Genomic DNA, 12,279 nt, shown 5'->3' with positions numbered 1-12,279 from the left:
ATAAATCAAAATGCTACATACATTGTTGGTAACTAGGTGTGCACTTGTATTTTAAAAAAGGTGTGTGTGTGTGAGGGTGTGTGGGTGAGTGTGTTATTTGTTTAGTTGTGTGATTAGTAACCGTATACGTACAAAATAAAAGCAGTCCAAGAGGTGGACTTCAAAACATGCAACACTGGCTTGGGAGTAGAATATAACCATGGGCTACAACAGTGGGATTGTAATAATAATAATAATGATAATAACAACAACAATAATAATAATAAAAGTAATAATAATAATCATAACGGTATATTTATCCATGGTAGCCACTTCAGTTCCGAAAACTGTTCTCCCAGCGGACCCTCTGCTCCTATAATCAAATTTGTCAAAATTTTAGCCACTTTCCTATGTGCGCCAATGTCCTCCGAGCTCAGCGAGATCAATAGCACCCGAGACTGAGACGAGTGTCGGGGAACCAGGCACACATTCACTGGCTGGTTTTGCAGTGATTATTTACTCAGATGGCATTGTAAAGAAACAAAGTGCAATTATAGAATTGCAATTAATATAAATTCTGGCAATTTTCTTCATATTTTATAAAGTTGATGCAAGAAGGGGGAGGGGGAATCGGGGGTGATTGCAAGCCATACATTTTTTTTTTTGGGGGGGTCAAGCTCTGGCTTTCAGATGGGGGATTGGGACAAAAAAGAGCAAAGAAGAAAAATGGGAAAGAAAAGTAAAAAATATTGTAATGCTTTCTGAACGATATGTTAAAATCTTTCCATAAAATGAGATTTGCCATGGTGATAGTGTCCAAGTTTTGGCCTGAGCACCTCGCTCGCTAACATTTTTTTAGAACTTGACATCGCTCTCCTTACCATACCTGACCTCCTCTATTTTGTTTTTCTCTTTGTTCATTACGCTTCTGGGATCAAATTTATTCTAGAAATCATTTGAATAAAATACATAAAAATTCATTCGGAAGGGAGACTCAGAACCACGCTATATCATTGAACAAAATAAGCAATTATTAATTTCTTGCACGCGCCAGCTCTTCAATAAATTACCGCTATTACTCGCGTGGTCCTATTTTTACAACGGGCTTTGTTTGATATGACAATCTACGATCATGAAATGAAAAAAAGAGAAAAAAGGTAAGATTAAAGGAAATGATGTGCATGATATACACATGAGGCTTCCAGAATACATTATGACAAAGTTGCATATTGAGTTTTCATACAAAGTATCGTAACATTTTCTAAATGATAAACCAATTATGCAAACTGTTTCATCTTAGAAAAAAAATAGTTTCAGTGGAGAAAAAGAAGAATGTAGTGGTAGGTAAGTGAAAAGAAAGAAGGAAACTAGACAAATGTCAATGGAAATAATGGAAAAGAGATGAATGAAAAGGAAGAATAGCCAGAGGGGAATAGAAAGAAAAAAGGAAGAGAACAACATCATAGCTGAATGAATATAGATTTAAAAAAAAAACATTAACACATGTTGATGTGAGGGTTGGACAAGGAAGAAAAGAGCTAGAGAAATTTTCTATAAAACATCATTAATGAAACCTATCTTTTTGCTCGGACATAATAATAAACTACAAGTATTCATCAATTTGAAAAAAGACCATGTCATGTTAGTGTTGTTCCGGAGATACTCCATGCGTGTAATAACATTTACAAGATCAATGCGCTCGATGAGGTGTATCGCTAGGAAGCTTTCACTCTGCCACGCGAAATGGATTTAAGAACAATTAAATGTATAGAAACTACCCGGTATATGACAATGAACAGCTGGGAGGAGTCATTGTCGAAAATTTGACGGATCCATGAACATAGAAAATCTATTCCGCTGTTTCGATTCACTAATTTTCTGACAAAGACTTATTGACTGTTCATTGTCATGAAGGGCTTTTGACAATAGATTATCTATGTTCTTGAATTCGTCGTTGGTGGTGCAGCGGAAAATACCTATTACACTGCAAAAACTCCGGTATTAATTTAGCACCAGCCCGGAATCTATTCAATTCAATTCAATTCATTTATTTATTCAACCATCAAAAGGATTAAAAAAAACAGTACAATATACAGTAATGACAGGGTTATCAGAAAAAAACAAACAAATAGATGGTTCGGAGACCCCGCAGAAGCGATGCTTATAAAAGGGGTTACCATAATACATTAATACATTACAAATAGCAAATTTAAAGAGTAAAAACTTAGATAAAAAATTAATGAAGTGAAACACTCTTGCAGCAAAAAAATAAAAAAAAATAACACCAGATTGGAATCAAACCGATGCTGTTTTAATACTAGCTTGTCTTGTCTAAATACATAATCTGGTGCTGGACCAAAACCAAACTGGTGTTGTTTAACACTTCTCTGGTGTGGACAGATATAGATTCCGAGCTGGTGTTAAGTCAACACTGGAATTTTTGCAGTGTAGTACTTGCAAATACTACAGATACAACATCGTGAGTCATCCTATTCAAACACTTTCAATTAATAATTGAAATAAAAAGAATTTCATTTAAACAAGTTATCAATTGCTAATATTTAATGCATGACTCATTCTCATTTTATGTTATTGATAGCTACCAATCCTACAAATAATTCGATTATCATGATTGTAAATGATGGGGACATGCAGACGTTGTTCATTGAATGTTGGCTCAGGAAACCCGTCAATACTTTTGGACTTTGATATTTGTGATGAGTCATGTTTGAAAAATAGAGTGAATAAGATTTTACACTTTGGATATTTCAATTGAGTCATGATCGTTGAATAAAATAAACTATTATTATTTTATTTCAAATGAGTCATGATCGTAATAAGAAATAAATAAGAAAATGAAAAAGATAGCCATGTGAGATGCCACGTGTCTTTCCAGTTGTGAACTCACATCTTTAATTGCATCTCGTCCACGCTACTGTGATTACAACTGTTTGGGGGGCATACAATTTAGTACTTTAGTACTCTTTTTACACACGCTAAAATTTCCTTAACCCCGTACTATAGGTGGGGCTAAATTGCCATTTAGCCCCACCTATAGTACGGGGTTAAGCTTAGCCCACTTTCTTTTTACACAGCATTTTTGCAAACTGGGCTAACCCCACCTTTAGTACGGGATTATTTGGCCCTGCAAAAAAGCAGGGTTATCCCAGCAATTGCGGTGCTTAGAGCGATAGTACGGGGTTAAGATCGCTAGTGTAAAACGAAAGTGGGCTAACCTTAACCCCGTACTATAGGTGGGGCTAAATGGCAATTTAGCCCCACCTATAGTACGGGGTTAAGAAAATTTTAGCGTGTGCAAAACGAGTAAATTCCTCACCATCAATAAGTTTATGTGGATAAAAACAGGACATCAAAAAAGAGTAATGTTAAAATATTCCACTAAAATCGGATGTATGATAAGAAAGTCAAGACGTACATCACAATTGTTGATTTTTGAAGTTTTATGCACAACAAGGAAAAATAAAGGGAATTTTCCTGATTACGTCACAATAAAGATGATTGTAATTCATGTTATAGTCACGCATTCAAAAGAAACCGACTCCAAACCGATCGATGGTATGTCAAGAAAGTTATAGCTGTTGTCGATCTCGAGTCGGTCTAACCGGTGTAACATTAGAGCAGCCAGAGAAAACGAATAAGCTGAAACATGATTAATTGTGTTAAGGCCATAACTATGGAAGCTTAAAAGTGCCACCGAGATGTTGAGATAATTATCTCGGGAAGTCGACATCTTGATAGCAAAAGATAAGATGACGAGATCCTGGATCTCATCATGTCGACATCTTTTAGAAGAGATGATGAGATGACAAGATCCTGGATCTCATCATGTCAACATCTTTTAGAAGAGATGATGAGATGACAAGATCCCGGATCTCATCATGTCAACATCTTTTAGAAGAGATGTTGAGATGACAAGATCCCGGATCTCATCATGTTGACATCTTTTAGAAGAGATGATGAGATGACAAGATCCTGGATCTCATCATGTTGACATCTTTTGGAAGAGATGATGAGATGACAAGATCCCGGATCTCATCATGTTGACATCTTGTAGAAGAGATGATGAGATGACAAGATCCTGGATCTCATCATGTTGACATCTTGTAGAAGAGATGATGAGATGACAAGATCCTGGATCTCATCATGTTGACATCTTGTAGAAGAGATGATGAGATGATGAGATGATCTTGTCATCTCAACATCTCTTCTAAAGATGTTGACATGATGAGATCCAGGATCTTGTCATCTCATCATCTCTTCTACAAGATGTCAACATGATGAGATCCAGGATCTTGTCATCTCATCATCTCTTCTACAAGATGTCAACATGATGAGATCCGGGATCTTGTCATCTCATCATCTCTTCCAAAAGATGTCAACATGATGAGATCCAGGATCTTGTCATCTCATCATCTCTTCTAAAAGATGTCAACATGATGAGATCCGGGATCTTGTCATCTCAACATCTCTTCTAAAAGATGTTGACATGATGAGATCCGGGATCTTGTCATCTCATCATCTCTTCTAAAAGATGTTGACATGATGAGATCCAGGATCTTGTCATCTCATCATCTCTTCTAAAAGATGTCGACATGATGAGATCCAGGATCTCGTCATCTTATCTTTTGCTATCAAGATGTCGACTTCCCGAGATAATTATCTCAACATCTCGGTGGCACTTTTAAGCTTCCATACATAACACACCTTACGACAGGTCTACGATCCGATTTGGAGCAATCGCATTTATGTCATTTTTCTGAAAATATGAGTGAAAAATAACTTTTTTATTAGAAATTCAAATTTTTCAACTGAAAGAAAACTGAGAGAATAATTTTGAATGATTGCAAGCCTTTATTTTGGAGTAAAAGATAGATAAGTTTCAAATTCTAGCCAATCGCACACCTGCACAGCAAAAACTGCGGTGTTAACCGGTGTACATAGAGAACCACACCAGTTATTTTACACCGGTGTTAAATTGGCGGTGTTAGTTTTACACCGATAGGTGTTATTACAACACCTTTCGTTGTACATTTACACTCGTTGGTGTTATGTTTAATCTCTAGGGTGTTATTTTAACACCTCAGGGTGTGGTCCTCTATTAACACCAATTGGTGTCAGTTTAACACCACAGTTTTTACAGTGTGCTATGACGTATACTATTAGATACTATTTCGCTTTTATTCTAATAAGGATGATAGCATAGTCACAGAATTGAACATCTATTCGTACGATGATTACGAACATTACTGGCAAGACATTTCGAGTTTCAGTATTATCACTACGTTTTATTCCGTAATAGGATCGCAGACCGACCGTAAGGTGTTCGGTGTCCTTCAATTAAAGGAGAAAAGTAAATCAAAAGCTCAAAGCACATGTGAAACGACAAAACTGAAAACATTTCCAAAATATCAATGACGTGACAAAAAAAATTGCTTTGAACCCATTATTTTAAGGTTGCATGAAAATGTAAAACTTATATGAAGGTCGCGTGGATTGAATTGACAGTGGTATGTAAATGGGATTTCTCAAGGGAGATTATTTCTTATGAACGAGATCGCGGTAACTTGAGATTAATATGCTGACAGGGTGTTTAGTAAGTGTTAAGTCGGGAAAATTAATACTAATCCGACAATGGAACGAGTAATCCATATACGTCAATCATTTATTATCACTTATTATCGGATTTAACAATAAGCATGATAAGAGCTACGCATAATTGATATCAATTTAAATATGAGCTGCAAGATGTCATATTTCGCCTGTGTCTATTATATTATGTAAAAAAATATTGTTTTTAAAGATTTTAGCATTCAATCCCCCAATTCATTTCTCTTGTTTTCACACGCGTCATAATGTCGTGCGCACCTTTAAATCTTACCGAGGGTGGAATTATTATCAGTTTAAATATTTATTTAAAAAAAAATCATCTCGCGCCCCCTCATTTTCGGATTATACAAGGTTGTATTAATATGATTAAAACCACCCCGCAACTAAATCCTGGATTTATTCAGTCATGGTAAAATTTTCTTACATTCCATAACTATTGCGTTGAAGTTATGTGGTCTTATCTTCTGTTTATTATATATACAAAAAGCCAGAAAGGGTAAAACAAACATAGTTTAAGATACGATACGAGAGACGACAGCGAGCGAGGGTGTAGGAAGGGTTTTTTACAGTCTTAACGCAAAATTTGTAGTAAGAAAAAGGACAGAGAAAGGGAGAGAGAGAGGGAGAACAAGGAATATAAAAGAAAATGTATAAAATATATATACATATATCAATCAAAAAGAGAGGGGAAAAAAATAAGAGTAAGGTTTCCTTTTCTCCTTCTCTCCTTTTCTTTCCGTTCGTTTGTATTCTTCTCTTTCTTCTTCCCTCTTTTCTTTTTCCATCATTTTTTGTGTTTCACATCCCACTTGGACGTCCTTATACGCGTAAATATTTTTTTCTCGTTAAGCAACCCTTCACGGTAATTTTACATCCAATTTCGATGAAAAAATCCAGTGTTATGATTGGAAAATTCTCGGTATATGCAGCTGAGTGTAATGGTTTCACGGTACGCAATGTATCGTGAAATGACCACACTCTTCATCGCCATGGAAACATTCATAAGTTGCATTTTCAGCTTTCTGTGGGGATGGACTTGACCTTTAAAGAAAAAGTGTCAGAATTACATATCATTGAGAGGGTTGTCACTATCAACCGGCAAGTGGCTTAACTCTTAAATCTTCCCACTATACAATGTGCGAACTCTATTTCTATCTCTATAATGGAACATGTATATCATTTGACTTTGACCCCCTTCAACATCCCCGCTCCCATCTAGAAAACAAGTATAATAATATTATCTTTCCTTTCAAGAGCGTCTGAATTAATCATTAATTAGTTTCTACAACACCTCATTCGATGTGGAGAGGTTATGGAGCAATGCAATGCAAACAGAAGTGGGGGTAGGGAATGGATTGATGGGGGGTTAGGAAATGAATTGATAGGGGGGTAGGAAATGGAATGATAGGGGGAGTGATATTGCAGAAGGGCAAGGACCGCCCCCACGTGCCCCATGGGGCATATGGAAATTTTACAGAGAAGGGGACCCCACTAAAAATTGAACTTTCACGGTTTATCCTGTTCAAGCATACCGATTTATCTACTACTGTTTATATGTTTTGGTAATTAGTCAAATACATCAAAAACAAGCAGCCTACTAATTATGCTAAATATGTAGAACATTGCGCGGAAATTGGGGGGGGGGCATGTCCCCTAAAGGCAGGTCCCTGTCATGTTGCGAGGCTAGAATAGATGTAAAGAACGAGACTAGACGCTGATCAAAGTGCATCACAATTTACTCAGTTAACATGATGAGCATTATTAATAATAAACTCCCACTAGATTCTGAATTACATTCGTGAAATAAATTGATGTATTGTACATGACTTGTGTGCACATACCAACCCTGAATGCAATAAAAGATTGTCAGACTTTGTTTGATTTGAAGATTTTTATATGTAGAGAGAGAGAGAGAAGGCTTGTAAAGGCTAAGAAAGATATGCCCACACATTTTTTTATTACAATCAAATAAAACGGCGTATGCCGATCTATTTACCATTGGAGAGATTAATTATGAAACATTTGATTATTCAAAGTGATTAAAAATTCGCATATCTTGAAATAACTCTTGGTAGTTTCATTCACTTTTTCATCTACCAAACCGCTTACTCTGTCTTGACCCCTTATTTGATCTATGGTATTGGCAAAATAGTTTATTGACTTGTGTGTCTACTATAATGCTAATATTAGTCAAAATTTTCAAAAAACTGTTTGCCTTCTGCCTTTTGGTAAATAATTTATGCAAACACTTGACGCATAGAGTGGAGTTTATCGTAAATATTCAGTTAGCCAGCGCGGGAAAAAAAACTTTGACGTCACAATGCGATCTATAGACGGCTGAGAACAATATTCAATTGTGATTTTCGTTTTCTTTAAAATCATTCTAGCACCGGGCCCTGGGAACGATTTTAATAGGGGCTGCTGGGGGCTTGTTCGGGAACTGTCGTGAGGAAAAAAAGGCTATTGCTCCCACCACATGACAAAGATTTGGGAGAAATAAACTTTTTTGTCAACCTGATTTCCATGGGTGCTGCCAATGATAAATAAAATGCGCAGCACCCCCATCACCTCCAGTTCACATGACCATGTTCTTTCTGTTTACCTACTTTTAGAGTTTTCTGGCTGGGGTAGGCGTTCAGATCGAGTTATCACGTACGTGAGCGTAGTCTTGTGTGTCTCCCTCTATGTTGGACTTTGAAAAGTTCTATTATTTATTTCGGTATCTCAGAGAGGCCAGACTGGTCTACACCCTTTGCCTAAGTATATCCTTTAGACATTTTCAATGCCCGTAATGTTTAATGATTTTGTTTGGCTATATTATGTGACTCAACCCCTATACATAATGGACAGAGATCCAATTGTATTTTGGTAGAGGTTGAATAATTCAACCCAAAGATGACTCCAACTGGGCGTTGTGGCGTGTGTGTGTAATCCAAGCCAGGCCTGGGGCGGATCCAGCTTTCGCCAATAGGGAGGGGGGGGGGGGGGGGTTGACCATGCTAAAAATCACAATCATACGGTCATTTTACGTGTTTGTTTGTTGTTTTGAAGCCCCCCCCCCCGGGGTTCCGCGGCCCCTGACAATCATATCAAAGAAAGTAGATTTATCGCTGCAGCTTAAATTTCATGTTCCTAGAATGGAACAAATGATATCTAAATCAACCCTACGAGCTGAAGCCAATGAATGGGTAACATTAATTTGAGATAAATGTTATCAATACCCAGCAGACACGATCGTTTCGAAGAATGAAGATTCCTTGCTGTATCCATGTTGCAATAGAGAATGAATAACATAATCAACAGCGGATGCAGCTATTATGCAGAGAAAATAAATGTTTTCAATTACCCAGGATGTTTTTCTTCGTGATTACACAATAATCGAGTACGTTTAATTTGCGTATAATTGAGTTTTGTGATTACTTGATGCGAGAGTGTGTTGTGATTGAGAAAGGCAGCTAATAAAAATAAGAGTTCCTAGTAAATTAATTGGATTACGCCATGACTACATAGAAATGAAAATTTCCATGCCTGTACCTTTAGAGATTCTTACTTGATTATCAATGAAAGGAAGAAAGAAAAAAAAAGAAAGAAAGGAATGAATGAATGAAGGAATGAGGGAGGGAGGGAGGGAAGAACCAAAAGAAAGAAAAAAAGAAAGAAAGAAAGAAAGAAAAAATGGATTGTTTTGAAATTTCCTGCATGTTTCAAAATCTCTGTCATCGAATATAGACATGTAAAATTAAGCACATTCTGATAAGTTAGAATTCCATTGATCGGACATGGGGAACCACCTCAAGCGCCCCCTCTTCGTTTACATCAGTGCGCCAGGTTTTTCTTTATTTTAATCAACTAAACTGTTAGAAAATTTATTCTTAGAATAAAAGAAGTTCCTGCAGCAGAGTCTCGAGAACACCTGTAATCTTACCCGATTGCGTTATCTTACAGGGTATTGGTATTTGGTGTATGGAACCTTACAAATTTCCTTTAATAAAACACCATTTCCCCCTTTTTCAACAGACGTAATCTGTCAAATTGCAGAAAAATTCCTGTTTTATGAATTTACAGAATGATTCTGTTATTGCTTTTTGCAAAATCTTCTTTCCTTTTTCTGTAAAATCAGGGGTTTTTTTTAACAATGTATTTCATCTTTTAAGTCAATAATTTTACCAACAAAACGACACCTTGCATCGCATTGACACAATTACTCAATTAAATGATCGGTTTGTAAGTGACCAATCTTATTCCTCAATTCTACTTTTTCATTTTTGTTACACTGTACAAGATTCCGGGTTGTGTGAAACCATGAAAGTTCAAACAATTTAGAAGTTTGGTCAGTACATTTTCACGTTTTTTTAGTGGTTAAAGGATGTTTTCCGCTTGGTTCCAGTAGTCATCTCCCCCTGGAATACTTGGTAATATTTCAAAACATATATGATAAAAACTCTCATAAATAACGGGTAATTGTAAATCTATGCATGCAAACCACATCTCATTAATCACAGTCTTCAAGTTTTTAAAATCTTTCTCAGAAAATTAAATGAATGGATAAACAGGCACACCGCATCATGATGATCGATGACGAATTGATTCTAAGAATTGTTTTTAAATTACTCCTGTTTTCAAATAACTCCAATTCTGGTCAATGACCTGGCTAAAAACCGAAAGTGAAAAATGGGACTTCCAGTATTTTTTCCCCTTGCTACGACATGTCTAAGATGTAAGGCAATATTTCGAGAAAAAAAAATGAATAAACATAACTATCGCTACAATAAAATTTGTTTTTATTTTGTTAAAGACAGATGCGAGCAGAAGAGGCAATTTCGATTCGTTGGTTTCTCTATCAAACGATCCTTCATCTTTTGTTACTCTCGGAGCTTATTTTTAATCCATATGTTTACATAATACTTTGCTTTTTTGAATTATTAGTATTTATTTTAGCAATTTTTAAGTTAATATTGTGATCAGGTCAGTCTTTATATAGTCTTTATATGATTATTTCGGCTTATATATTGATCATTTTATATTTGTCATCTCATATGTAAACTGAATTTCCTTGTAAACATTCGTTTTTGTAATACACCAGTGAAATACAAATTTCCCTTAAAGGGATAATGAAGTTTCAATTCAATTTTACTGTTGAGCTTGATGATTTATGATAACAAACATATTCATATAAGAAAAACAAATATTACCCCAAAAGTATATAGTAAATAATGAAATATTATTATTATACTCATGGGAACAACAATATCACTATAAATGATTTAAGCAATTTTGATAATAGTAATGACAATTAATGATAATTATAATCATAATAAAGATAGTCATATCACATTCTAATGAGAGCGAAATAAACTGATGTGATAATGATCTTTGTTCATTGAACAGGGGCCGCGGATTTGCAAAGTGGGGAGGGGGGCTGAGCCAAACCTTGGGGGGGGCTGACCATGCAAAAAATCACAATCATATGGCCATTTTACGTTATTGTACACGGTTTTGAAAAAAAGTGAGGGCTGAAGCCCCCAAGAACCCCCCCCCCCGCTTCCGCGGCCCCCGTTGAACATACATAACTTAATCCCAACCGGATTAGCACATGAATCAATCTGACATCTCGGTTCAGATGCTTGGAATTCTCCCTCAGATAATATTCAAAATTGGAAAACGTCACATTCTTTCAAATTAACTTTAAAGAGCATTCTCTTGTTAGAATTGCATAATCGGTAAAATGCGCAAAACGCTTGTGAGTTATTTTATAGATTTCTCCTTCCTTTTCTTCGTTTATTATGTCTATGGAGAATTAAAAACATTAACAAAAAACAAAAAATCATTCCCAGGGCCCTGAAATGATAAAAATTAGATTCTAAATGTGTTTCAAGCAGTCAAGCTTTGAGCTTTTATTGTAGCAATTTGTCTTCACCCGTGTTATGTACTTTTTTGAAATTGTGAAGAAAAGGAATAAATAAAAGAAATAAATGAAGTATCACAATCCAGGAACAATAGTGCGTATATGCAATACGTTCTGACTATATCGTTTGCTCATGCACGTGTTAATTGATTGATTTGAATGAACTTATTTCCGTTAAAAACAAATAACATTACATATATGATGATACATGTGAAATTCATAAATGAAAACAGGATGATGGCCCTACTCAGCAGCATCAGTCATTGTGCTGCTGGTCTACCGAGGGGTCCTCATATAGCATAAAAGAAAATTACGCATGTATCAATTATACACAATATAAAAAACAACATACCAAAACAATAAGAATAAAGGCGTGGAATGCGCATAAAAGTTTCTACAGCATTTGCATCAGATTCGGCACATGTTGCGTTCACGGAATTCGTTCTTCTTGCTCTGTCTTGCGACAATGAGGCGATTATATATATATATATATATATATATATATATATATATATATATATATATATATATATATATATATATATATATATATATATATATATATATAAAATAGCAAAGTTGAGATGTTTACATGAATGAAATAAGAACAAAATATAAAGTAATCAGACTTTGAACTGATTAAGGATGTCAAAATATACTTATCCCTATGCCTCTGATATTCTACATTTTATATGTTTGAGAAGATTTATATATAAAAATCATTTTCCAGATAAAATTTGAAAAATAGAGCAATGTTGTTAATAACC

Source organism: Lytechinus variegatus, chromosome 8 (genome assembly GCF_018143015.1).
Source record: "Lytechinus variegatus isolate NC3 chromosome 8, Lvar_3.0, whole genome shotgun sequence".
NCBI lineage: Eukaryota > Metazoa > Echinodermata > Echinoidea > Temnopleuroida > Toxopneustidae > Lytechinus > Lytechinus variegatus.
Note: the sequence above shows the minus strand (reverse complement) of the source record.